Genomic DNA, 26,013 nt, shown 5'->3' on the forward strand with positions numbered 1-26,013 from the left:
CTAATATAATGTAATAAGATGTAAGAATAATAATAAGCGTATAGCCTCAGTGCAAACACACAAAAACAGTAATAGGGCTATGCAAATAACACTATGGTACACACTAATTTAACATTTAGGAAACAATATAAGATTTATTACGAACGAGGCAATATTTAGCAGGCTAAAGGATTTATCAAGCCATAACTTTATAGAAAAAAATTAGCATTAAAAAAATGTAGGCCTACGTCACAGATCATTTTCTTGAGCTCAACCTGACAGGGTCCGAGGAAAATGGTGGGAAATCTCTGTCCGACATCGGCATCGGGTCTGGCTCAGTCTGAGAATCTAAACTCTAATACTTAACCGCTCCATATATATATATATATATATATATATATAGTTTATTACTAAACATGGTAGACAAATAGCAACTGCAATTCACACCTATGCTGTCAGGGTGTAATATCATGTTGTCTTTAGAATAGGAGTGTCCAAGGCAATGAAAACCTGAACATGAGTGAACATGAGATCAATGACCTCAGGAACAGTGTGTAAGTTGAAAATCATTGTTTTGAGTAGTATTGTAGAAGTAAAAGTACTTGTAATATAATTGCTAGTATCTACTAATCTTAAATTTTGGCAGTTTTGATTGGGGAACAGATAATCTGGAAGAATAGGAAAACGTGACAGCAGCCCAGACGAGGAATATGTTTCTCGTCTTTGTAAACAGTTTGTTATAATTTGATTCTTACAGCAGCTGCTTCATGACTGGCAGGGGAATATCCAAACTAAGGTCACTTCACCCTGATGACTCCAGAAGGTTTGGCCTGCTTCTACTTGTCCCGGCACCAACCACACAGGAACCCAAGCAAATTCAAGTCAAGAGAGGTGTTGGTAGGTGGAAAACGCTTGTTTTTCTTGGGCTAAATAAACCACACACTTGAGGCTTGACCGTATGTTGCACAGCTATTAACTGTCCTTGCTTTTCTACATCACACTGTGCTGAAGAACTAGCCCACAAAATAATAAATACACTTCAATTATTCTCCACAGTGTCAGTGTTCCAGACAGACTAATGGCCAACAATTCCCACTGGAGTAAAAGCTGCACATCTCTCAAGTCTGCTTTATAGTCCATGGTTTATATTTTTCTGTATTATATGTATTCATATCTGTTGCTGTACTTTGTTTTGCATTATTTTGACATTAAGGTTGTTGCACTGATTGGAGTTTGTATACTGATCTCAGCATTCCTAATGATGTTAATTTTATGCTATGTTCAGCAATTAACTCTATGAAATGATTTTACTTATCAATTCTGTAAATCATGTTGTCATAACTATTTTAAACAGTGTGATTACAATGATACTGTATGTGTAACCCTTATAAGCCCTTATTGCTCTGTAAATAGGACATTCATACAACTGTGATAAAAACCATTGTACGATTAATAATTTTACTTTATTTTGACGACAAACGGTGTTCTAAATGTAAATCAGGGTAAACACAATATGAAATAAACTTCTGTATAATAATAACTACATCAAATGGAGGTGATGGGTGATGTTTCTGCATCCAGAGGGTTTGTGTGGTAATGCACCAGTGAGGGCACTTTATAACTTAGGGTCTACAGCAGGCTGCATCAAGGAAAAACAGCAGGCTACTAAGTAGTTACTCCAACTCTAGAGAGTATTTTAGGAGCAGTGGGCTTTTCAGGAAAACGGGCTTGTCTTTGGGTTTATAATGTGCAAACAATAAAACCATTTCAGACGGATCGATCTGTGTTTATCATCATGATGCTTCTCATTGTAAAAGTTAATGATCTCGTCTTGCGCTCGCATCTGAGGTTTACGGTCCTCAAACTGGCAACCCGCTCGAGCTGCGGGGGCGAGGCAGACAACTCTCGCCAGTGTTTTGACTGGACTGCGGACTGGACGTATTTAACGATTGCCGTCATTTGGTACTTATTGTTCCTTTAATTAATCCGTTCATGCTTAATTATCATGCTATTATGTTTATTAGCTGTCAAATATATTAGTGTAGATATTCCTAAACTAAAAATTAATATCACAATATACTGACAGTCAATGTAAATCGCGTAACACACTAATTTAGTCAGACTGTGCTGCTGTGTGTAAACACTCTTTAATACACCTTGTGCAAAGATCTCGTTTCTGTCTTGTTTTTTTAATGATGGTGGTATTGCGTGTGTGTGTGTGTGTGTGTTTAATCGTAGTGTATAATAAGTGTACTTGATGTTGTGCATAAGAAATCGTTCCCATACCGGGAGTCGAACCCGGGCCGCCTGGGTGAAAACCAGGAATCCTAACCGCTAGACCATATGGGAGACATAACAATACCATCCCATTTTAACCATATAACGTTTGTGGTGAAATCCCATGACAGGCAACCCCAAAAAGCATTTCTAAAAAAAAAAACAAAAAACAACGTTTCACAGAACCTTTAGTTCGTGTCCCTAAAGTGAGTATTTATGCCAGTGAACATGTCTCTGACATCAGAATGACTGATCCTTGTGTCACTGATTACGAACAAGAGAGTCAAAATGCTTAGTCATGTTGTTAATAAATCAGTGTTCACCCCCAGTTACAAAAATGGGGCAAGCCCAAATTATAGGACCAGAGTTTTCACTGCTGGTTCTGGGCTGGGTAGAGTACAGATGTACCCTTTAGAATAAATAAATAAAAAAAACCTCTCACATCTAACACAGGCTGTCAGGCTTGCCCACAGTACTTCTACGTGTACAGAAAACCAGGAAAACACCCCAGATTTATATATACGTTTTTTAAGCAGTTGTGGGCAGGCATTTTCTGATGGTTTTGATGACAGTAATTGAAAACGTTCAAGGTTGCACTTTTCACTTTCAACAGTACACAGTTACACAGTGCTGTATGTGGGAGACTGATTGCAGAGGATCAGATTGTATTTAGGGAACCTGATCGGTTCCCACCATCGGCTAATTAAAGAAACACCGGGTGCGAGCTGTGCTTATCTAACGCTTATCTAATCACTCTGGATGAGCTTGGATTTAGTCTTCTGACTAAATGTAGTCAGTGGTGTTTGCTGGCTCTACTGTGTCCTGGGTTGCTTGTACTGTAATATCCGGTTAGTGAATTGAAAAGTCTCTACGTCCCCTGCCAGTTTTACACATTCAACAAGTATGTGAGTTCGAGTCGGACATGGTGTAAAAAAAAAAACAACAAAAAAAATTTACTGACGGAGCGGAGCAGGTGTCGGGACATATCCTATCCCCCCAGACACGTCCTATCCCCCCAGACACGTCCTATTCCCTCGACTGTTTCATTGGTTAAAATCGCTCACGTGATTAATTGCCCATCTTCAGGCGGCTGTCATACTTACATGCCAGATTAAAATGTATCGAAAGAAATGTACTGATCATTACTGTCCCTATATCCCTATAAGGTGTTTCTAACTTTATTTATTAATTTTGAATCAAATGTTAGCAAGTTAAAAACATAACACTGTAGTTATGAAACTACAAACTGTTTCATTGGGCGGATTTGCCCACGTGGTTAACTGCCCTTTCACGATTGAATTAAATGGAAATATATATCTTAAGCCTGTGTATTGTATGACTGATGTTATCAAATTGAAACCACGTGTTACCAAATTCAGTTGCTCCGTTTGCAAAATACATTTTATTTATACATTATATTTAATATGTCCTGATAATCAGTTGCTTTGGGTCGTTGCTCACTGTATTGGCTCCTAAATGGTCCCTCTGTAAGACGGACGTCAGAGGGGATAGGATGTGTCACAACACCTGCATGTCTATGAGCACACGGAGCGGAGATCAGCACTAGCTCTAGAGGGCAGCTTACAGCCGTGCTCAAGCTTTGTAGCTAGTTCCATCTAGTGGTTAAACAAGGAACTGCAGCGTTCATTGACTGAGGAGCCTAACGCAGAGCTGCTGCAGTGCCTAACTCGCGAATATGATCTGGCTAATGGGATCGGCTGAAAACATCTGTAAACAATTTAACACTTTGTTTTGTTTTTAGTTTTGTGGGTTTTCTATATTTCAGATTTGAGGTGAGAAGTTGAGTGTGGTGCCGATGGTGCATACACATAACTTTGTGATGTTTGTCTGTTCATTTGTTTGTCTTTTTCTCCAATAGATATTTTCCCTCTTTCATTTTTTTTAATCCAGAAATGTGGGTGCAGACTCCTAATGAACGTCACCGATGACAAGATACCGTGGAAAAAAGTAGAAGGTCGAAAAAGAAAAGTTTCGAGCCAGCCAGGAGTCGAACCTAGAATCTTCTGATCCGTAGTCAGACGCGTTATCCATTGCGCCACTGGCCCTGTGAGGAAGCAGAGGGGATAGGGGCGCTTAAGAAGAGCCCTCTCGCTCTGCGAAGCGCTTCCCCGATCATTTGTAAACCCCGATCATTTTGTTTCTTACCTCTTAAACACACTCTGCTCTGACCTGGATTTGATTCGGGGTTGTTGCGGCCACATAGCAGAGTACTGACCCCTGTCCGATCACGGCTCACTGCTGAGCAGACGAAGGGCGCAGCGTTAGCACATTAGCAGTGTGCTAATCCTGTCAGTCTACTGTTGGGAAATGACACCATCTGTAGGGGGTAGCGGACATATCGCACAGCTTTTGCTATTTCACACTGTCGCTATAGTTTAGTCAGAAGTTTGTAAACAGTAAAGGCAGTCCTTTCTACAGCTCATGTCTTGGTTCCGTCCATTATTAGGTAGCTACATTAATCGGGGTTTTGTCACTAGCTTAGCAATAGTTTAGCTACAGTAGTAGCTACATAGCTAGCTAGGTTGAATTAAACCAGTAATGTTAGGAGCATGCACGTTTAATACGCACTAAATTAAAGCATGCACAAGTGTAGCTGCAACTAAACCGCTAAACTAGATGTCCCGTCACATTATGCCAGAATCCTCTTGGCATTTAAAATTACTTTTACATTTCACAGTGAGTAACTTAAAGTATAATATAGTGTGTATTAATATTATAGTCATTGATGTTCTGTAGTTAATCGGGTATAATAAGTGCGGTTTATAGTGTGCATAAGAAATCGTTCCCATACCGGGAGTCGAACCCGGGCCGCCTGGGTGAAAACCAGGAATCCTAACCGCTAGACCATATGGGACAGCTGACAGACACATGTCGGTGGCACAGTTCTCGTGTGGGTTGCAATCTTTAATCCAGAAACGTGGGTACATACTCATAATGAGCGTCATTGCTTAAAAGTAAGGCACGATTTCAAGGAAGAGGTCTCCTTTGCGCACCACCAGCCCCTTACAACTGACCCAGAACACAGCGGCCCGGGTCGTCTTGGACGGTTCTAAGTTCAGTCATGTAACTCATCTGCTGTTCTCTCTTCACTGGTCTCCTGTAGCTGATCCAAAACCCTGACGCTGGCCTACAAAGCCAAGAATGGACCAGCCCATCTATGTTGGTTGGCGATGGTCAGCAGCCGATTTTGTGTTAACAGTGAATAATAAGAGCATAATAAAGTGTTCCCATACCGGGAGTCGAACCCGGGCCGCCTGGGTGAAAACCAGGAATCCTAACCGCTAGACCATATGGGACAGCTGACAAGAACTTGGTACTAGCCACTAGCCTCTTGTAGCTGATCCGAAACGCTGACCCTGACGCTGCTCTACAAAGCCAAGAAGGGACCAGACCCTCCGTGCTCCTTATGGTCTGAGGCGCTGCGTTCTGATCGCAGTCTCCCGATCTGCACCAAGAGCCCCCCGAGCTACAAGTAGGGCTCGGCTTGACTCGCCACCCCTTAAGATCCACGAAAGACAAGCGTCTCTGTTTTTTTCTGTCCTGGCATGTGGTGGTGGAACAAACTAGCCCTGAGTGTCCGAACAGCAGAGTCGCTCGCTGTCTTCTAACACAGAGACCCCCTTTTCCGAAAATACTTGGGGGAGTGTATGCTGAGTATTATGGTCTACCCACTGACTTTGTACACTGATTTAGTAGTATGTAAACTTAGACCATAGTCAATACAAGCTAGCTAGGGATGTTTATTGAGTAAACAGTGACTCACACAAGTGCTATATGCATAAAAAAAAGTAGAAAGAAAACAGTAGAAAGAAAAGTTTCGAGCCAGCCAGGAGTCGAACCTAGAATCTTCTGATCCGTAGTCAGACGCGTTATCCATTGCGCCACTGGCCCTGTGAGGAAGAAGAGGGGAGAGGAGTTTTAAGTATGTCGCAGTCCCCCTATGTCAATCATAGTGTTTCTTACCTCTTAAACACACTCTGCTCTGACCTGGATTTGATTCGGGGTTGTTGCGGCCACATAGCAGAGTACTGACCCCTGTCCGATCACGGCTCACTGCTGAGCAGACGAAGGGCGCAGCGTTAGCACATTAGCAGTGTGCTAATCCTGTCAGTCTACTGTTTTACTGAAGGAAATGACACCATCTGTAGGGGGTAGCGGACATATCGCACAGCTTTTGCTATTTCACACTGTCGCTATAGTTTAGTCAGAAGTTTGTAAACAGTAAAGGCAGTCCTTTCTACAGCTCATGTCTTGGTTCCGTCCATTATTAGGTAGCTACATTAATCGGGGTTTTGTCACTAGCTTAGCAATAGTTTAGCTACAGTAGTAGCTACATAGCTAGCTAGCTTTAAAATTACTTTTACATTTCACACTGAGTAACTTCATGTGTCACACTAACGTGGCCCAGGTTTGAATCTAGGTTGCGGAACCAACGCGGAGTAGCGACCACCAAAGGTTCACGGCTGCGCTAGCTCGGCTGTTCGGTCCGTTCCTTCTACCACATGCCACGAATAGGGAAAGGCCGATTGTACACTACTTTAAAAGCAACCAGTAACACCAGACACGGCTAAGAATTAATAGCACAGCTCCCTCTGTAAATCTCTGAGCCTGCAACTATTCACTTTTATAAGGTTGATGAAATGAAGGACAATGAAAGCGTCGGCTTGCTACAGAAAGATGCGCTGACTTGTTGAATGTAGAGTCAGCGGCCAGACTCGAGTTTCTATGTCAGGATGGCCGAGCGGTCTAAGGCGCTGCGTTCAGGTCGCAGTCTCCCCTGGAGGCGTGGGTTCGAATCCCACTTCTGACATGCAATTTTTGCTATTCGCTCCAGCTGTCACACACATTGGGTTTTTTTCACTACCTTTGCTCCCATAACGAATCCCGCGAAGAACTCTTTTCTGATTCTGAATATCATAATCAAACTTTGTACACTAAGCAACTTTTGTTGTATATTGAAACTTTATATATTGAATTTTAACTGAGTCAGCCAGGAGCTTCAGTTAACAATAAAAATCACTCCTTAAACTCCCTATTCTCTAAAAATACCTGCTCTTAAATACTCTTTTATCTCTGTACTCTTCCCAAACCCTGCTCACATTAATTGGCCTTAGGTTTAGGGGATGAATATAAGGGAATTCAGGGCCCACCCCTGAAAAACAACCCATAGCATTATCATTATTAGCAAATTTACAGTGGTCACAATGCAGTCAGGCAGGTAACATTCTCCTCGGGCCGGACCACCTGGGTGAAAACCAGGAATCCTAACCGCTAGACCATATGGGACAGACAAGAGAGCGTGACTCATTGACATGGTTCTCTCCAGATATTTCAAGACCACTACCTAATGGTAGGATTTTTCTCAAGTGCTTCTTTGAAAACAGTAAATCATCATGCTGCGCTACTTTACTGAAAATCAAATGTGTTGTGTTAGTGGATGTTTTACAGATTTTCTTTTCTTTATAGTAAAGAAGGGTCCCACTTAATAGGACAGCTCTAAACTAAATGACTGCTTAGGATATACAAGCCCTACAAAGCACTCACGAGTTTCATGTAGGGATGCCAGCTGAATTGTGGCTTGAGACAGCTGGAAAAAGGGGGAAATGCTATTAAAATCAGTGTTAGTCAGAGTGATTTACTTTAGGAATGATCTGTGTTAAGTAAGCTGCATGTTAACTGCTCATGGAGTAATAAACAGAGTCAGATCCGGAGTGAGAAGTTCAGTGTGGTGGTGATGGGGCTTACTTTGTCCTTTGTGATGATGTTTTGTAAAAGTGTAAAATACATCTGAGTTTAAAGCAGTTTGATTTCTTCGTCTTTTTCTTCAACAGACGTTCTCCATACCAATCTTTAATCCAGAAACGTAGGTACATACTTTTAATGAGCTTCACCAATGGAGTAAGACAAGATTCCAAGGAAGACTAAGAGTTGAAGGGTTTAAAAAAAGTTGAAATAAACTTTTGAGTCAGTCAAATCTAACCAAATCAGAAAAGTGTGAAGATATCCACAGACACTGTAATACAGAGCACTGATCCAAGATGATTGAGAGTGGTTTGAAAGAGTAGTCTATAGTGTGACTAAACTGTAGTGTGCACCATATAAGGACTGTTATATCGGTTAAGAACAGAAGTTTCCGTCAGTACAGCTTGCCAATCGTCTGACAGAATTAGCATACTGCTAATAAGCACGCGCCAGTTCCCCTACCTGCTCAGTGGTAAGCCGTGATCGTATAGTGGTCAGTACTCTGCGTTGTGGTCGCAGCAACCCCGTTTCGAATCCGGGTCACGGCAGAGCTTTTGAGATTTTACACACACATGAAAACCCACACGCATTACTTCCCCCAGTCCAGTCTCTTACTGTTGAAAATTAAATCCACTTTAACCCTCACAAAATGTGCCTCTCCCCCCACATTTCAGTAAGCTTATCATACTTCCAAATACACCACAGGGACAAAAGTATTGGGACATCTGCACATAACACTGACGAGGGCTTCAATGACATCCCATTCAAACATTCCGGCTTTAATATGGAGTTGTTCAACCCTTAATTGCTACAACAGCTTCCACTGCTCTAGGAAGGCTTTCTGAAAGATGGTGGAGTGTGTTCATGTGAGGATTTGCCCATTGATCTAGAAGAGCATTTGTTAGGTCACCCACTTGTTTTAGACCAGAGGGCTTGGTTCCTGTTGTAATTCAGACCTGAATTTAGGGGTCTATGCCCACTCCTGAAAACAACCCCATAGCATTTTCCCATCTCCACCAAATTTACAGTGGTCACAATGCAGTCAGGCAGGTAAAATTCTCCTGAAACTGGGCAAATTGTGACTGGTCCATAAGCTAGCATTAGTTGAGTTTTTTGTTTTAATACTAAAACCTCAAGCATGACATTGAGTGTGTGTAATCACAGTAAATAAGTAAGCTGGTTTCTAATGGACATTGTGCATAATAAACTGTTCCCATACCGGGAGTCGAACCCGGGCCGGCTGGGTGAAAACCAGGAGTCCTAACCGCTAGACCATATGGGACAGACAAGAGAGAGCTGCTCATTGACATGGTTCTCTCCAGATATTTCAAGACCACTACCTAATGGTAGGATTTTTCTCAAGTGCTTCTTTGAAAACAGTAAATCATCATGCTGCGCTACTTTACTGAAAATCAAATGTGTTAGTGGATGTTTTACAGATTTTCTTTTCTTTATAGTAAAGAAGGGTCCCACTTAATAGGACAGCTCTAAACTAAATGACAGCTTAGGATATACAAGCCCTACAAAGCACTCACGAGTTTCATGTAGGGATGCCAGCTGAATTGTGGCTTGAGACAGCTGGAAAAAGGGGGAAATGCTATTAAAATCAGTGTTAGTCAGAGTGATTTACTTTAGGAATGATCTGTGTTAAGTAAGCTGCATGTTAACTGCTCATGGAGTAATAAACAGAGTCAGATCCGGAGTGAGAAGTTCAGTGTGGTGGTGATGGGGCTTACTTTGTCCTTTGTGATGATGTTTTGTAAAAGTGTAAAATACATCTGAGTTTAAAGCAGTTTGATTTCTTCGTCTTTTTCTTCAACAGACGTTCTCCATACCAATCTTTAATCCAGAAACGTAGGTACATACTTTTAATGAGCTTCACCAATGGAGTAAGACAAGATTCCAAGGAAGACTAAGAGTTGAAGGGTTTAAAAAAAGTTGAAATAAACTTTTGAGTCAGTCAAATCTAACCAAATCAGAAAAGTGTGAAGATATCCACAGACACTGTAATACAGAGCACTGATCCAAGATGATTGAGAGTGGTTTGAAAGAGTAGTCTATAGTGTGACTAAACTGTAGTGTGCACCATATAAGGACTGTTATATCGGTTAAGAACAGAAGTTTCCGTCAGTACAGCTTGCCAATCGTCTGACAGAATTAGCATAGTGCTAATAAGCAAGCGCCTGTTCCCCTACCTGCTCAGTGGTGAGCCGTGATCGTATAGTGGTCAGTACTCTGCGTAGTGGCAGCAGCAACCCCGGTTCGAATCCGGGTCACGGCAGAGCTTTTGAGATTTTACACACACATGAAAACCCACACGCATTACTTCCCCCAGTCCAGTCTCTTACTGTTGAAAATTAAATCCACTATAACCCTCACAAAATGTGCCTCTCCCCCCACATTTCAGTAAGCTTATCATACTTCCAAATACACCACAGGGACAAAAGTATTGGGACATCTGCACATAACACTGACGAGGGCTTCAATGACATCCCATTCAAACATTCTGGCTTTAATATGGAGTTGTTCAACCCTTAATTGCTACAACAGCTTCCACTGCTCTAGGAAGGCTTTCTGAAAGATGGTGGAGTGTGTTCATGTGAGGATTTGCCCATTGATCTAGAAGAGCATTTGTTAGGTCACCCACTTGTTTTAGACCAGAGGGCTTGGTTCCTGTTGTAATTCAGACCTGAATTTAGGGGTCTATGCCCACTCCTGAAAACAACCCCATAGCATTTTCCCATCTCCACCAAATTTACAGTGGTCACAATGCAGTCAGGCAGGTAAAATTCTCCTGAAACTGGGCAAATTGTGACTGGTCCATAAGCTAGCTTTAGTTGAGTTTTTTGTTTTAATACTAAAACCTCAAGCATGACATTGAGTGTGTGTAATCACTGTAAATAAGTAAGCTGGATTCTAATGGACATTGTGCATAATAACCTGTTCCCATACCGGGAGTCGAACCCGGGCCGCCTGGGTGAAAACCAGTAATCCTAACCGCTAGACCATATGGGACAGACAAGAGAGAGCTGCTCATTGACATGGTTCTCTCCAGATATTTCAAGACCACTACCTAATGGTAGGATTTTTCTCAAGTGCTTCTTTGAAAACAGTAAATCATCATGCTGCGCTACTTTACTGAAAATCAAATGTGTTGTGTTAGTGGATGTTTTACAGATTTTCTTTTCTTTATAGTAAAGAAGGGTCCCACTTAATAGGACAGCTCTAAACTAAATGACTGCTTAGGATATACAAGCCCTACAAAGCACTCACGAGTTTCATGTAGGGATGCCAGCTGAATTGTGGCTTGAGACAGCTGGAAAAAGGGGGAAATGCTATTAAAATCAGTGTTAGTCAGAGTGATTTACTTTAGGAATGATCTGTGTTAAGTAAGCTGCATGTTAACTGCTCATGGAGTAATAAACAGAGTCAGATCCGGAGTGAGAAGTTCAGTGTGGTGGTGATGGGGCTTACTTTGTCCTTTGTGATGATGTTTTGTAAAAGTGTAAAATACATCTGAGTTTAAAGCAGTTTGATTTCTTCGTCTTTTTCTTCAACAGACGTTCTCCATACCAATCTTTAATCCAGAAACGTAGGTACATACTTTTAATGAGCTTCACCAATGGAGTAAGACAAGATTCCAAGGAAGACTAAGAGTTGAAGGGTTTAAAAAAAATTGAAATAAACTTTTGAGTCAGTCAAATCTAACCAAATCAGAAAAGTGTGAAGATATCCACAGACACTGTAATACAGAGCACTGATCCAAGATGATTGAGAGTGGTTTGAAAGAGTAGTCTATAGTGTGACTAAACTGTAGTGTGCACCATATAAGGACTGTTATATCGGTTAAGAACAGAAGTTTCCGTCAGTACAGCTTGCCAATCGTCTGACAGAATTAGCATAGTGCTAATAAGCAAGCGCCAGTTCCCCTACCTGCTCAGTGGTGAGCCGTGATCGTATAGTGGTCAGTACTCTGCGTTGTGGCCGCAGCAACCCCGGTTCGAATCCGGGTCACGGCAGAGCTTTTGAGATTTTACACACACATGAAAACCCACATGCATTACTTCCTCCAGTCCAGTCTCTTACTGTTGAAAATTAAATCCACTATAACCCTCACAAAATGTGCCTCTCCCCCTACATTTCAGTAAGCTTATCATACTTCCAAATACACCACAGGGACAAAAGTATTGGGACATCTGCACATAACACTGACGAGGGCTTCAATGACATCCCATTCAAACATTCTGGCTTTAATATGGAGTTGTTCAACCCTTAATTGCTACAACAGCTTCCACTGCTCTAGGAAGGCTTTCTGAAAGATGGTGGAGTGTGTTCATGTGAGGATTTGCCCATTGATCTAGAAGAGCATTTGTTAGGTCACCCACTTGTTTTAGACCAGAGGGCTTGGTTCCTGTTGTAATTCAGACCTGAATTTAGGGGTCTATGCCCACTCCTGAAAACAACCCCATAGCATTTTCCCATCTCCACCAAATTTACAGTGGTCACAATGCAGTCAGGCAGGTAAAATTCTCCTAAAACTGAGCAAATTGTGACTGGTCCATAAGCTAGCATTAGTTGAGTTTTTTGTTTTAATACTAAAACCTCAAGCATGACATTGAGTGTCTGTAATCACAGTAAATAAGTAAGCTGGTTTCTAATGGACATTGTGCATAATAAACTGTTCCCATACCGGGAGTCGAACCCGGGCCGCCTGGGTGAAAACCAGGAATCCTAACCGCTAGACCATATGGGACAGACAAGAAAGAGCTGCTCATTGACATGGTTCTCTCCAGATATTTCAAGACCACTACCTAATGGTAGGATTTTTCTCAAGTGCTTCTTTGAAAACAGTAAATCATCATGCTGCGCTACTTTACTGAAAATCAAATGTGTTGTGTTAGTGGATGTTTTACAGATTTTCTTTTCTTTATAGTAAAGAAGGGTCCCACTTAATAGGACAGCTCTAAACTAAATGACTGCTTAGGATATACAAGCCCTACAAAGCACTCACGAGTTTCATGTAGGGATGCCAGCTGAATTGTGGCTTGAGACAGCTGGAAAAAAGGGGAAATGCTATTAAAATCAGTGTTAGTCAGAGTGATTTACTTTAGGAATGATCTGTGTTAAGTAAGCTGCATGTTAACTGCTCATGGAGTAATAAACAGTCAGATCAGGAGTGATAAGTTCAGTGTGGTGGTGATGGGGCTTACTTTGTCCTTTGTGATGATGTTTTGTAAAAGTGTAAAATACATCTGAGTTTAAAGCAGTTTGATTTCTTCGTCTTTTTCTTCAACAGACGTTCTCCATACCAATCTTTAATCCAGAAACGTAGGTACATACTTTTAATGAGCTTCACCAATGGAGTAAGACAAGATTCCAAGGAAGACTAAGAGTTGAAGGGTTTAAAAAAAGTTGAAATAAACTTTTGAGTCAGTCAAATCTAACCAAATCAGAAAAGTGTGAAGATATCCACAGACACTGTAATACAGAGCACTGATCCAAGATGATTGAGAGTGGTTTGAAAGAGTAGTCTATAGTGTGACTAAACTGTAGTGTGCACCATATAAGGACTGTTATATCGGTTAAGAACAGAAGTTTCCGTCAGTACAGCTTGCCAATCGTCTGACAGAATTAGCATAGTGCTAATAAGCAAGCGCCAGTTCCCCTACCTGCTCAGTGGTGAGCCGTGATCGTATAGTGGTCAGTACTCTGCGTTGTGGCCGCAGCAACCCCGGTTCGAATCCGGGTCACGGCAGAGCTTTTGAGATTTTACACACACATGAAAACCCACACGCATTACTTCCCCCAGTCCAGTCTCTTACTGTTGAAAATTAAATCCACTTTAACCCTCACAAAATGTGCCTCTCCCCCCACATTTCAGTAAGCTTATCATACTTCCAAATACACCACAGGGACAAAAGTATTGGGACATCTGCACATAACACTGACGAGGGCTTAAATGACATCCCATTCAAACATTCTGGCTTTAATATGGAGTTGTTCAACCCTTAATTGCTACAACAGCTTCCACTGCTCTAGGAAGGCTTTCTGAAAGATGGTGGAGTGTGTTCATGTGAGGATTTGCCCATTGATCTAGAAGAGCATTTGTTAGGTCACCCACTTGTTTTAGACCAGAGGGCTTGGTTCCTGTTGTAATTCAGACCTGAATTTAGGGGTCTATGCCCACTCCTGAAAACAACCCCATAGCATTTTCCCATCTCCACCAAATTTACAGTGGTCACAATGCAGTCAGGCAGGTAAAATTCTCCTAAAACTGAGCAAATTGTGACTGGTCCATAAGCTAGCATTAGTTGAGTTTTTTGTTTTAATACTAAAACCTCAAGCATGACATTGAGTGTCTGTAATCACAGTAAATAAGTAAGCTGGTTTCTAATGGATATTGTGCATAATAAACTGTTCCCATACCGGGAGTCGAACCCGGGCCGCCTGGGTGAAAACCAGGAATCCTAACCGCTAGACCATATGGGACAGACAAGAAAGAGCTGCTCATTGACATGGTTCTCTCCAGATATTTCAAGACCACTACCTAATGGTAGGATTTTTCTCAAGTGCTTCTTTGAAAACAGTAAATCATCATGCTGCGCTACTTTACTGAAAATCAAATGTGTTGTGTTAGTGGATGTTTTACAGATTTTCTTTTCTTTATAGTAAAGAAGGGTCCCACTTAATAGGACAGCTCTAAACTAAATGACTGCTTAGGATATACAAGCCCTACAAAGCACTCACGAGTTTCATGTAGGGATGCCAGCTGAATTGTGGCTTGAGACAGCTGGAAAAAGGGGAAAATGCTATTAAAATCAGTGTTAGTCAGAGTGATTTACTTTAGGAATGATCTGTGTTAAGTAAGCTGCATGTTAACTGCTCATGGAGTAATAAACAGTCAGATCAGGAGTGATAAGTTCAGTGTGGTGGTGATGGGGCTTACTTTGTCCTTTGTGATGATGTTTTGTAAAAGTGTAAAATACATCTGAGTTTAAAGCAGTTTGATTTCTTCGTCTTTTTCTTCAACAGACGTTCTCCATACCAATCTTTAATCCAGAAACGTAGGTACATACTTTTAATGAGCTTCACCAATGGAGTAAGACAAGATTCCAAGGAAGACTAAGAGTTGAAGGGTTTAAAAAAAGTTGAAATAAACTTTTGAGTCAGTCAAATCTAACCAAATCAGAAAAGTGTGAAGATATCCACAGACACTGTAATACAGAGCACTGATCCAAGATGATTGAGAGTGGTTTGAAAGAGTAGTCTATAGTGTGACTAAACTGTAGTGTGCACCATATAAGGACTGTTATATCGGTTAAGAACAGAAGTTTCCGTCAGTACAGCTTGCCAATCGTCTGACAGAATTAGCATAGTGCTCATAAGCAAGCGCCAGTTCCCCTACCTGCTCAGTGGTGAGCCGTGATCGTATAGTGGTCAGTACTCTGCGTTGTGGCCGCAGCAACCCCGGTTCGAATCCGGGTCACGGCAGAGCTTTTGAGATTTTACACACACATGAAAACCCACACGCATTACTTCCCCCAGTCCAGTCTCTTACTGTTGAAAATTAAATCCACTTTAACCCTCACAAAATGTGCCTCTCCCCCCACATTTCAGTAAGCTTATCATACTTCCAAATACACCACAGGGACAAAAGTATTGGGACATCTGCACATAACACTGACGAGGGCTTAAATGACATCCCATTCAAACATTCTGGCTTTAATATGGAGTTGTTCAACCCTTAATTGCTACAACAGCTTCCACTGCTCTAGGAAGGCTTTCTGAAAGATGGTGGAGTGTGTTCATGTGAGGATTTGCCCATTGATCTAGAAGAGCATTTGTTAGGTCACCCACTTGTTTTAGACCAGAGGGCTTGGTTCCTGTTGTAATTCAGACCTGAATTTAGGGGTCTATGCCCACTCCTGAAAACAACCCCATAGCATTTTCCCATCTCCACCAAATTTACAGTGGTCACAATGCAGTCAGGCAGGTAAAATTCTCCTGAAACTGGGCAAATTGTGACTGGTCCATAAGCTAGCTTTAGTTGAGTTTTTTGTTTTAATACTAAAACCTCAAGCATGACATTGAGTGTGTGTAATCACTGTAAATATGTAAGCTGGATTCTAATGGACATTGTGCATAATAACCTGTGCCAATACCGGGAGTCGAACCCGGGCCGCCTGGGTGAAAACCAGGAATCCTAACCGCTAGACCATATGGGACAGACAAGAGAGAGCTGCTCATTGACATGGTTCTCTCCAGATATTTCAAGACCACTACCTAATGGTAGGATTTTTCTCAAGTGCTTCTTTGAAAACAGTAAATCATCATGCTGCGCTACTTTACTGAAAATCAAATGTGTTGTGTTAGTGGATGTTTTACAGATTTTTTTTTCTTTATAGTAAAGAAGGGTCCCACTTAATAGGACAGCTCTAAACTAAATGACTGCTTAGGATATACAAGCCCTACAAAGCACTCACGAGTTTCATGTAGGGATGCCAGCTGAATTGTGGCTTGAGACAGCTGGAAAAAGGGGGAAATGCTATTAAAATCAGTGTTAGTCAGAGTGATTTACTTTAGGAATGATCTGTGTTAAGTAAGCTGCATGTTAACTGCTCATGGAGTAATAAACAGAGTCAGATCCGGAGTGAGAAGTTCAGTGTGGTGGTGATGGGGCTTAATTTGTCCTTTGTGATGATGTTTTGTAAAAGTGTAAAATACATCTGAGTTTAAAGCAGTTTGATTTCTTCGTCTTTTTCTTCAACAGACGTTCTCCATACCAATCTTTAATCCAGAAACGTAGGTACATACTTTTAATGAGCTTCACCAATGGAGTAAGACAAGATTCCAAGGAAGACTAAGAGTTGAAGGGTTTAAAAAAAGTTGAAATAAACTTTTGAGTCAGTCAAATCTAACCAAATCAGAAAAGTGTGAAGATATCCACAGACACTGTAATACAGAGCACTGATCCAAGATGATTGAGAGTGGTTTGAAAGAGTAGTCTATAGTGTGACTAAACTGTAGTGTGCACCATATAAGGACTGTTATATCGGTTAAGAACAGAAGTTTCCGTCAGTACAGCTTGCCAATCGTCTGACAGAATTAGCATAGTGCTAATAAGCAAGCGCCAGTTCCCCTACCTGCTCAGTGGTGAGCCGTGATCGTATAGTGGTCAGTACTCTGCGTTGTGGCCGCAGCAACCCCGGTTCGAATCCGGGTCACGGCAGAGCTTTTGAGATTTTACACACACATGAAAACCCACACGCATTACTTCCCCCAGTCCAGTCTCTTACTGTTGAAAATTAAATCCACTTTAACCCTCACAAAATGTGCCTCTCCCCCCACATTTCAGTAAGCTTATCATACTTCCAAATACACCACAGGGACAAAAGTATTGGCACATCTGCACATAACACTGACGAGGGCTTAAATGACATCCCATTCAAACATTCTGGCTTTAATATGGAGTTGTTCAACCCTTAATTGCTACAACAGCTTCCACTGCTCTAGGAAGGCTTTCTGAAAGATGGTGGAGTGTGTTCATGTGAGGATTTGCCCATTGATCTAGAAGAGCATTTGTTAGGTCACCCACTTGTTTTAGACCAGAGGGCTTGGTTCCTGTTGTAATTCAGACCTGAATTTAGGGGTCTATGCCCACTCCTGAAAACAACCCCATAGCATTTTCCCATCTCCACCAAATTTACAGTGGTCACAATGCAGTCAGGCAGGTAAAATTCTCCTGAAACTGGGCAAATTGTGACTGGTCCATAAGCTAGCTTTAGTTGAGTTTTTTGTTTTAATACTAAAACCTCAAGCATGTGTGTAATCACTGTAAATATGTAAGCTGGATTCTAATGGACATTGTGCATAATAACCTGTGCCAATACCGGGAGTCGAACCCGGGCCGCCTGGGTGAAAACCAGGAATCCTAACCGCTAGACCATATGGGACAGACAAGAGAGAGCTGCTCATTGACATGGTTCTCTCCAGATATTTCAAGACCACTACCTAATGGTAGGATTTTTCTCAAGTGCTTCTTTGAAAACAGTAAATCATCATGCTGCGCTACTTTACTGAAAATCAAATGTGTTGTGTTAGTGGATGTTTTACAGATTTTTTTTTCTTTATAGTAAAGAAGGGTCCCACTTAATAGGACAGCTCTAAACTAAATGACTGCTTAGGATATACAAGCCCTACAAAGCACTCACGAGTTTCATGTAGGGATGCCAGCTGAATTGTGGCTTGAGACAGCTGGAAAAAGGGGGAAATGCTATTAAAATCAGTGTTAGTCAGAGTGATTTACTTTAGGAATGATCTGTGTTAAGTAAGCTGCATGTTAACTGCTCATGGAGTAATAAACAGAGTCAGATCCGGAGTGAGAAGTTCAGTGTGGTGGTGATGGGGCTTAATTTGTCCTTTGTGATGATGTTTTGTAAAAGTGTAAAATACATCTGAGTTTAAAGCAGTTTGATTTCTTCGTCTTTTTCTTCAACAGACGTTCTCCATACCAATCTTTAATCCAGAAACGTAGGTACATACTTTTAATGAGCTTCACCAATGGAGTAAGACAAGATTCCAAGGAAGACTAAGAGTTGAAGGGTTTAAAAAAAGTTGAAATAAACTTTTGAGTCAGTCAAATCTAACCAAATCAGAAAAGTGTGAAGATATCCACAGACACTGTAATACAGAGCACTGATCCAAGATGATTGAGAGTGGTTTGAAAGAGTAGTCTATAGTGTGACTAAACTGTAGTGTGCACCATATAAGGACTGTTATATCGGTTAAGAACAGAAGTTTCCGTCAGTACAGCTTGCCAATCGTCTGACAGAATTAGCATAGTGCTAATAAGCAAGCGCCAGTTCCCCTACCTGCTCAGTGGTGAGCCGTGATCGTATAGTGGTCAGTACTCTGCGTTGTGGCCGCAGCAACCCCGGTTCGAATCCGGGTCACGGCAGAGCTTTTGAGATTTTACACACACATGAAAACCCACACGCATTACTTCCCCCAGTCCAGTCTCTTACTGTTGAAAATTAAATCCACTTTAACCCTCACAAAATGTGCCTCTCCCCCCACATTTCAGTAAGCTTATCATACTTCCAAATACACCACAGGGACAAAAGTATTGGCACATCTGCACATAACACTGACGAGGGCTTAAATGACATCCCATTCAAACATTCTGGCTTTAATATGGAGTTGTTCAACCCTTAATTGCTACAACAGCTTCCACTGCTCTAGGAAGGCTTTCTGAAAGATGGTGGAGTGTGTTCATGTGAGGATTTGCCCATTGATCTAGAAGAGCATTTGTTAGGTCACCCACTTGTTTTAGACCAGAGGGCTTGGTTCCTGTTGTAATTCAGACCTGAATTTAGGGGTCTATGCCCACTCCTGAAAACAACCCCATAGCATTTTCCCATCTCCACCAAATTTACAGTGGTCACAATGCAGTCAGGCAGGTAAAATTCTCCTAAAACTGAGCAAATTGTGACTGGTCCATAAGCTAGCATTAGTTGAGTTTTTTGTTTTAATACTAAAACCTCAAGCATGACATTGAGTGTCTGTAATCACAGTAAATAAGTAAGCTGGTTTCTAATGGATATTGTGCATAATAAACTGTTCCCATACCGGGAGTCGAACCCGGGCCGCCTGGGTGAAAACCAGGAATCCTAACCGCTAGACCATATGGGACAGACAAGAAAGAGCTGCTCATTGACATGGTTCTCTCCAGATATTTCAAGACCACTACCTAATGGTAGGATTTTTCTCAAGTGCTTCTTTGAAAACAGTAAATCATCATGCTGCGCTACTTTACTGAAAATCAAATGTGTTGTGTTAGTGGATGTTTTACAGATTTTCTTTTCTTTATAGTAAAGAAGGGTCCCACTTAATAGGACAGCTCTAAACTAAATGACTGCTTAGGATATACAAGCCCTACAAAGCACTCACGAGTTTCATGTAGGGATGCCAGCTGAATTGTGGCTTGAGACAGCTGGAAAAAGGGGAAAATGCTATTAAAATCAGTGTTAGTCAGAGTGATTTACTTTAGGAATGATATGTGTTAAGTAAGCTGCATGTTAACTGCTCATGGAGTAATAAACAGTCAGATCAGGAGTGATAAGTTCAGTGTGGTGGTGATGGGGCTTACTTTGTCCTTTGTGATGATGTTTTGTAAAAGTGTAAAATACATCTGAGTTTAAAGCAGTTTGATTTCTTCGTCTTTTTCTTCAACAGACGTTCTCCATACCAATCTTTAATCCAGAAACGTAGGTACATACTTTTAATGAGCTTCACCAATGGAGTAAGACAAGATTCCAAGGAAGACTAAGAGTTGAAGGGTTTAAAAAAAGTTGAAATAAACTTTTGAGTCAGTCAAATCTAACCAAATCAGAAAAGTGTGAAGATATCCACAGACACTGTAATACAGAGCACTGATCCAAGATGATTGAGAGTGGTTTGAAAGAGTAGTCTATAGTGTGACTAAACTGTAGTGTGCACCATATAAGGACTGTTATATCGGTTAAGAACAGAAGTTTCCGTCAGTACAGCTTGCCAATCGTCTGACAGAATTAGCATAGTGCTAATAAGCAAGCGCCAGTTCCCCTACCTGCTCAGTGGTGAGCCGTGATCGTATAGTGGTCAGTACTCTGCGTTGTGGCCGCAGCAACCCCGGTTCGAATCCGGGTCACGGCAGAGCTTTTGAGATTTTACACACACATGAAAACCCACACGCATTACTTCCCCCAGTCCAGTCTCTTACTGTTGAAAATTAAATCCACTTTAACCCTCACAAAATGTGCCTCTCCCCCCACATTTCAGTAAGCTTATCATACTTCCAAATACACCACAGGGACAAAAGTATTGGGACATCTGCACATAACACTGACGAGGGCTTAAATGACATCCCATTCAAACATTCTGGCTTTAATATGGAGTTGTTCAACCCTTAATTGCTACAACAGCTTCCACTGCTCTAGGAAGGCTTTCTGAAAGATGGTGGAGTGTGTTCATGTGAGGATTTGCCCATTGATCTAGAAGAGCATTTGTTAGGTCACCCACTTGTTTTAGACCAGAGGGCTTGGTTCCTGTTGTAATTCAGACCTGAATTTAGGGGTCTATGCCCACTCCTGAAAACAACCCCATAGCATTTTCCCATCTCCACCAAATTTACAGTGGTCACAATGCAGTCAGGCAGGTAAAATTCTCCTGAAACTGGGCAAATTGTGACTGGTCCATAAGCTAGCTTTAGTTGAGTTTTTTGTTTTAATACTAAAACCTCAAGCATGACATTGAGTGTGTGTAATCACTGTAAATATGTAAGCTGGATTCTAATGGACATTGTGCATAATAACCTGTGCCAATACCGGGAGTCGAACCCGGGCCGCCTGGGTGAAAACCAGGAATCCTAACCGCTAGACCATATGGGACAGACAAGAGAGAGCTGCTCATTGACATGGTTCTCTCCAGATATTTCAAGACCACTACCTAATGGTAGGATTTTTCTCAAGTGCTTCTTTGAAAACAGTAAATCATCATGCTGCGCTACTTTACTGAAAATCAAATGTGTTGTGTTAGTGGATGTTTTACAGATTTTTTTTTCTTTATAGTAAAGAAGGGTCCCACTTAATAGGACAGCTCTAAACTAAATGACTGCTTAGGATATACAAGCCCTACAAAGCACTCACGAGTTTCATGTAGGGATGCCAGCTGAATTGTGGCTTGAGACAGCTGGAAAAAGGGGGAAATGCTATTAAAATCAGTGTTAGTCAGAGTGATTTACTTTAGGAATGATCTGTGTTAAGTAAGCTGCATGTTAACTGCTCATGGAGTAATAAACAGAGTCAGATCCGGAGTGAGAAGTTCAGTGTGGTGGTGATGGGGCTTAATTTGTCCTTTGTGATGATGTTTTGTAAAAGTGTAAAATACATCTGAGTTTAAAGCAGTTTGATTTCTTCGTCTTTTTCTTCAACAGACGTTCTCCATACCAATCTTTAATCCAGAAACGTAGGTACATACTTTTAATGAGCTTCACCAATGGAGTAAGACAAGATTCCAAGGAAGACTAAGAGTTGAAGGGTTAAAAAAAAGTTGAAATAAACTTTTGAGTCAGTCAAATCTAACCAAATCAGAAAAGTGTGAAGATATCCACAGACACTGTAATACAGAGCACTGATCCAAGATGATTGAGAGTGGTTTGAAAGAGTAGTCTATAGTGTGACTAAACTGTAGTGTGCACCATATAAGGACTGTTATATCGGTTAAGAACAGAAGTTTCCGTCAGTACAGCTTGCCAATCGTCTGACAGAATTAGCATAGTGCTAATAAGCAAGCGCCAGACCCCCTACCTGCTCAGTGGTGAGCCGTGATCGTATAGTGGTCAGTACTCTGCGTTGTGGCCGCAGCAACCCCGGTTCGAATCCGGGTCACGGCAGAGCTTTTGAGATTTTACACACACATGAAAACCCACACGCATTACTTCCCCCAGTCCAGTCTCTTACTGTTGAAAATTAAATCCACTTTAACCCTCACAAAATTTGCCTCTCCCCCCACATTTCAGTAAGCTTATCATACTTCCAAATACACCACAGGGACAAAAGTATTGGGATATCTGCACATAACACTGACGAGGGCTTCAATGACATCCCATTCAAACATTCCGGCTTTAATATGGAGTTGTTCAACCCTTAATTGCTACAACAGCTTCCACTGCTCTAGGAAGGCTTTCTGAAAGATGGTGGAGTGTGTTCATGTGAGGATTTGCCCATTGATCTAGAAGAGCATTTGTTAGGTCACCCACTTGTTTTAGACCAGAGGGCTTGGTTCCTGTTGTAATTCAGACCTGAATTTAGGGGTCTATGCCCACTCCTGAAAACAACCCCATAGCATTTTCCCATCTCCACCAAATTTACAGTGGTCACAATGCAGTCAGGCAGGTAAAATTCTCCTGAAACTGAACAAATTGTGACTGGTCCATAAGCTAGCATTAGTTGAGTTTTTTGTTTTAATACTAAAAACTCAAGCATGACATTGAGTGTGTGTAATCACAGTAAATAAGTAAGCTGGTTTCTAATGGATATTGTGCATAATAAACTGTTCCCATACCGGGAGTCGAACCCAGGCCGCCTGGGTGAAAACCAAGAATCCTAACCGCTAGACCATATGGGACAGACAAGAGAGAGCTGCTCATTGACATGGTTCTCTCCAGATATTTCAAGACCACTACCTAATGGTAGGATTTTTCTCAAGTGCTTCTTTGAAAACAGTAAATCATCATGCTGCGCTACTTTACTGAAAATCAAATGTGTTGTGTTAGTGGATGTTTTACAGATTTTCTTTTCTTTATAGTAAAGAAGGGTCCCACTTAATAGGACAGCTCTAAACTAAATGACTGCTTAGGATATACAAGCCCTACAAAGCACTCACGAGTTTCATGTAGGGATGCCAGCTGAATTGTGGCTTGAGACAGCTGGAAAAAGGGGGAAATGCTATTAAAATCAGTGTTAGTCAGAGTGATTTACTTTAGGAATGATCTGTGTTAAGTAAGCTGCATGTTAACTGCTCATGGAGTAATAAACAGAGTCAGATCCGGAGTGAGAAGTTCAGTGTGGTGGTGATGGGGCTTACTTTGTCCTTTGTGATGATGTTTTGTAAAAGTGTAAAATACATCTGAGTTTAAAGCAGTTTGATTTCTTCGTCTTTTTCTTCAACAGACGTTCTCCATACCAATGTTTAATCCAGAAACGTAGGTACATACTTTTAATGAGCTTCACCAATGGAGTAAGACAAGAGTCCAAGGAAGACTAAGAGTTGAAGGGTTTAAAAAAAGTTGAAATAAACTTTTGAGTCAGTCAAATCTAACCAAATCAGAAAAGTGTGAAGATATCCACAGACACTGTAATACAGAGCACTGATCAAAGATGATTGAGAGTGGTTTGAAAGAGTAGTCTATAGTGTGACTAAACTGTAGTGTGCACCATATAAGGACTGTTATATTGGTTAAGAACAGAAGTTTCCGTCAGTACAGCTTGCCAATCGTCTGACAGAATTAGCATAGTGCTAATAAGCAAGCGCCAGTTCCCCTACCTGCTCAGTGGTGAGCTGTGATCGTATAGTGCTCATTACTTTGCGTTGTGGCCGCAGCAACCCCGGTTCGAATCCGGGTCACGGCAGGGCTTTTGAGATTTTACACACACATGAAAACCCACACGCATTACTTCCCCCAGTCCAGTCTCTTACTCTTGAAAATTAAATCAACTTTAATCCTCACAAAATGTGCCTCTCCCCCCACATTTCAGTAAGCTTATCATACTTCCAAATACACCACAGGGACAAAAGTATTGGGACATCTGCACATAACACTGATGAGGGCTTCAATGACATCCCATTCAAACATTCCGGCTTTAATATGGAGTTGTTCAACCCTTAATTGCTTCAACAGCTTCCACTGCTCTAGAAAGGCTTTCTGAAAGATGGTGGAGTGTGTTCATGTGAGGATTTGCCCATTGATCTAGAAGAGCATTTGTTAGGTCACCCACTTGTTTTAGACCAGAGGGCTTGGTTCCTGTTGTAATTCAGACCTGAATTTAGGGGTCTATGCCCACTCCTGAAAACAACCCCATAGCATTTTCCCATCTCCACCAAATTTACAGTGGTCACAATGCAGTCAGGCAGGTAAAATTCTCCTGAAACTGAGCAAATTGTGACTGGTCCATAAGCTAGCATTAGCTGAGTTTTTTGTTTTAATACTAAAACCTCAAGCATGACATTGAGTGTGTGTAATCACAGTAAATAAGTAAGCTGGTTTCTAATGGATATTGTGCATAATAAACTGTTCCCATACCGGGAGTCGAACCCGGGCCACCTGGGTGAAAACCAGGAATACTAACCACTAGACCATATGGGACAGACAAGAAAGAGCTGCTCATTGACATGGTTCTCTCCAGATATTTCAAGACCACTACCTAATGGTAGGATTTTTCTCAAGTGCTTCTTTGAAAACAGTAAATCATCATGCTGCGCTACTTTACTGAAAATCAAATGTGTTGTGTTAGTGGATGTTTTACAGATTTTCTTTTCTTTATAGTAAAGAAGGGTCCCACTTAATAGGACAGCTCTAAACTAAATGACTGCTTAGGATATACAAGCCCTACAAAGCACTCACGAGTTTCATGTAGGGATGCCAGCTGAATTGTGGCTTGAGACAGCTGGAAAAAGGGGAAAATGCTATTAAAATCAGTGTTAGTCAGAGTGATTTACTTTAGGAATGATCTGTGTTAAGTAAGCTGCATGTTAACTGCTCATGGAGTAATAAACAGAGTCAGATCCGGAGTGAGAAGTTCAGTGTGGTGGTGATGGGGCTTACTTTGTCCTTTGTGATGATGTTTTGTAAAAGTGTAAAATACATCTGAGTTTAAAGCAGTTTGATTTCTTCGTCTTTTTCTTCAACAGACATTCTCCATACCAATCTTTAATCCAGAAACGTAGGTACATACTTTTAATGAGCTTCACCAATGGAGTAAGACAAGAGTCCAAGGAAGACTAAGAGTTGAAGGGTTTAAAAAAAGTTGAAATAAACTTTTGAGTCAGTCAAATCTAACCAAATCAGAAAAGTGTGAAGATATCCACAGACACTGTAATACAGAGCACTGATCCAAGATGATTGAGAGTGGTTTGAAAGAGTAGTCTATAGTGTGACTAAACTGTAGTGTGCACCATATAAGGACTGTTATATCGGTTAAGAACAGAAGTTTCCGTCAGTACAGCTTGCCAATCGTCTGACAGAATTAGCATAGTGCTAATAAGCAAGCGCCAGTTCCCCTACCTGTTCAGTGGTGAGCCGTGATCGTATAGTTGTCAGTACTCTGCGTTGTGGCCGCAGCAACCCCGGTTCGAATCCGGGTCACGGCAGGGCTTTTGAGATTTTACACACACATGAAAACCCACACGCATTACTTCCCCCAGTCCAGTCTCTTACTGTTGAAAATTAAATCCACT

General features: G+C 41.3%; 23 non-coding genes across 23 annotated transcripts; 8 read left to right on the forward strand and 15 right to left on the reverse strand.

Moving 5' to 3' along the window:
* Positions 1–2,256: 2,256 nt before the first annotated feature.
* trnae-uuc (transfer RNA glutamic acid (anticodon UUC)) lies at positions 2,257–2,328 on the reverse strand. Its single transcript has one exon. It is a non-coding gene; the product is annotated as a tRNA-Glu (tRNA).
* Positions 2,329–4,249: 1,921 nt separating this feature from the next.
* Positions 4,250–4,322, reverse strand: trnar-acg (transfer RNA arginine (anticodon ACG)). The gene has a single exon. It is a non-coding gene; the product is annotated as a tRNA-Arg (tRNA).
* Positions 4,323–5,059: 737 nt separating this feature from the next.
* Positions 5,060–5,131, reverse strand: trnae-uuc (transfer RNA glutamic acid (anticodon UUC)). The gene has a single exon. It is a non-coding gene; the product is annotated as a tRNA-Glu (tRNA).
* A 370-nt stretch (positions 5,132–5,501) lies between these two features.
* Positions 5,502–5,573, reverse strand: trnae-uuc (transfer RNA glutamic acid (anticodon UUC)). Its single transcript has one exon. It is a non-coding gene; the product is annotated as a tRNA-Glu (tRNA).
* A 522-nt stretch (positions 5,574–6,095) lies between these two features.
* Positions 6,096–6,168, reverse strand: trnar-acg (transfer RNA arginine (anticodon ACG)). Its single transcript has one exon. It is a non-coding gene; the product is annotated as a tRNA-Arg (tRNA).
* An 836-nt stretch (positions 6,169–7,004) lies between these two features.
* Positions 7,005–7,087, forward strand: trnal-cag (transfer RNA leucine (anticodon CAG)). Its single transcript has one exon. It is a non-coding gene; the product is annotated as a tRNA-Leu (tRNA).
* Positions 7,088–9,229: 2,142 nt separating this feature from the next.
* Positions 9,230–9,301, reverse strand: trnae-uuc (transfer RNA glutamic acid (anticodon UUC)). Its single transcript has one exon. It is a non-coding gene; the product is annotated as a tRNA-Glu (tRNA).
* Positions 9,302–10,962: 1,661 nt separating this feature from the next.
* On the reverse strand, positions 10,963–11,034 carry trnae-uuc (transfer RNA glutamic acid (anticodon UUC)). The gene has a single exon. It is a non-coding gene; the product is annotated as a tRNA-Glu (tRNA).
* A 932-nt stretch (positions 11,035–11,966) lies between these two features.
* Positions 11,967–12,038, forward strand: trnah-gug (transfer RNA histidin (anticodon GUG)). The gene has a single exon. It is a non-coding gene; the product is annotated as a tRNA-His (tRNA).
* A 662-nt stretch (positions 12,039–12,700) lies between these two features.
* trnae-uuc (transfer RNA glutamic acid (anticodon UUC)) lies at positions 12,701–12,772 on the reverse strand. The gene has a single exon. It is a non-coding gene; the product is annotated as a tRNA-Glu (tRNA).
* A 930-nt stretch (positions 12,773–13,702) lies between these two features.
* trnah-gug (transfer RNA histidin (anticodon GUG)) lies at positions 13,703–13,774 on the forward strand. Its single transcript has one exon. It is a non-coding gene; the product is annotated as a tRNA-His (tRNA).
* A 662-nt stretch (positions 13,775–14,436) lies between these two features.
* On the reverse strand, positions 14,437–14,508 carry trnae-uuc (transfer RNA glutamic acid (anticodon UUC)). The gene has a single exon. It is a non-coding gene; the product is annotated as a tRNA-Glu (tRNA).
* Positions 14,509–15,438: 930 nt separating this feature from the next.
* On the forward strand, positions 15,439–15,510 carry trnah-gug (transfer RNA histidin (anticodon GUG)). The gene has a single exon. It is a non-coding gene; the product is annotated as a tRNA-His (tRNA).
* A 662-nt stretch (positions 15,511–16,172) lies between these two features.
* trnae-uuc (transfer RNA glutamic acid (anticodon UUC)) lies at positions 16,173–16,244 on the reverse strand. Its single transcript has one exon. It is a non-coding gene; the product is annotated as a tRNA-Glu (tRNA).
* A 932-nt stretch (positions 16,245–17,176) lies between these two features.
* trnah-gug (transfer RNA histidin (anticodon GUG)) lies at positions 17,177–17,248 on the forward strand. The gene has a single exon. It is a non-coding gene; the product is annotated as a tRNA-His (tRNA).
* A 652-nt stretch (positions 17,249–17,900) lies between these two features.
* trnae-uuc (transfer RNA glutamic acid (anticodon UUC)) lies at positions 17,901–17,972 on the reverse strand. Its single transcript has one exon. It is a non-coding gene; the product is annotated as a tRNA-Glu (tRNA).
* Positions 17,973–18,904: 932 nt separating this feature from the next.
* On the forward strand, positions 18,905–18,976 carry trnah-gug (transfer RNA histidin (anticodon GUG)). Its single transcript has one exon. It is a non-coding gene; the product is annotated as a tRNA-His (tRNA).
* Positions 18,977–19,638: 662 nt separating this feature from the next.
* trnae-uuc (transfer RNA glutamic acid (anticodon UUC)) lies at positions 19,639–19,710 on the reverse strand. The gene has a single exon. It is a non-coding gene; the product is annotated as a tRNA-Glu (tRNA).
* A 930-nt stretch (positions 19,711–20,640) lies between these two features.
* Positions 20,641–20,712, forward strand: trnah-gug (transfer RNA histidin (anticodon GUG)). Its single transcript has one exon. It is a non-coding gene; the product is annotated as a tRNA-His (tRNA).
* Positions 20,713–21,374: 662 nt separating this feature from the next.
* trnae-uuc (transfer RNA glutamic acid (anticodon UUC)) lies at positions 21,375–21,446 on the reverse strand. The gene has a single exon. It is a non-coding gene; the product is annotated as a tRNA-Glu (tRNA).
* A 932-nt stretch (positions 21,447–22,378) lies between these two features.
* trnah-gug (transfer RNA histidin (anticodon GUG)) lies at positions 22,379–22,450 on the forward strand. The gene has a single exon. It is a non-coding gene; the product is annotated as a tRNA-His (tRNA).
* Positions 22,451–23,112: 662 nt separating this feature from the next.
* On the reverse strand, positions 23,113–23,184 carry trnae-uuc (transfer RNA glutamic acid (anticodon UUC)). Its single transcript has one exon. It is a non-coding gene; the product is annotated as a tRNA-Glu (tRNA).
* Positions 23,185–24,850: 1,666 nt separating this feature from the next.
* Positions 24,851–24,922, reverse strand: trnae-uuc (transfer RNA glutamic acid (anticodon UUC)). Its single transcript has one exon. It is a non-coding gene; the product is annotated as a tRNA-Glu (tRNA).
* Positions 24,923–26,013: the final 1,091 nt, after the last annotated feature.

Source organism: Salminus brasiliensis, chromosome 1 (genome assembly GCF_030463535.1).
Source record: "Salminus brasiliensis chromosome 1, fSalBra1.hap2, whole genome shotgun sequence".
NCBI classification, from domain to species: domain Eukaryota; kingdom Metazoa; phylum Chordata; class Actinopteri; order Characiformes; family Bryconidae; genus Salminus; species Salminus brasiliensis.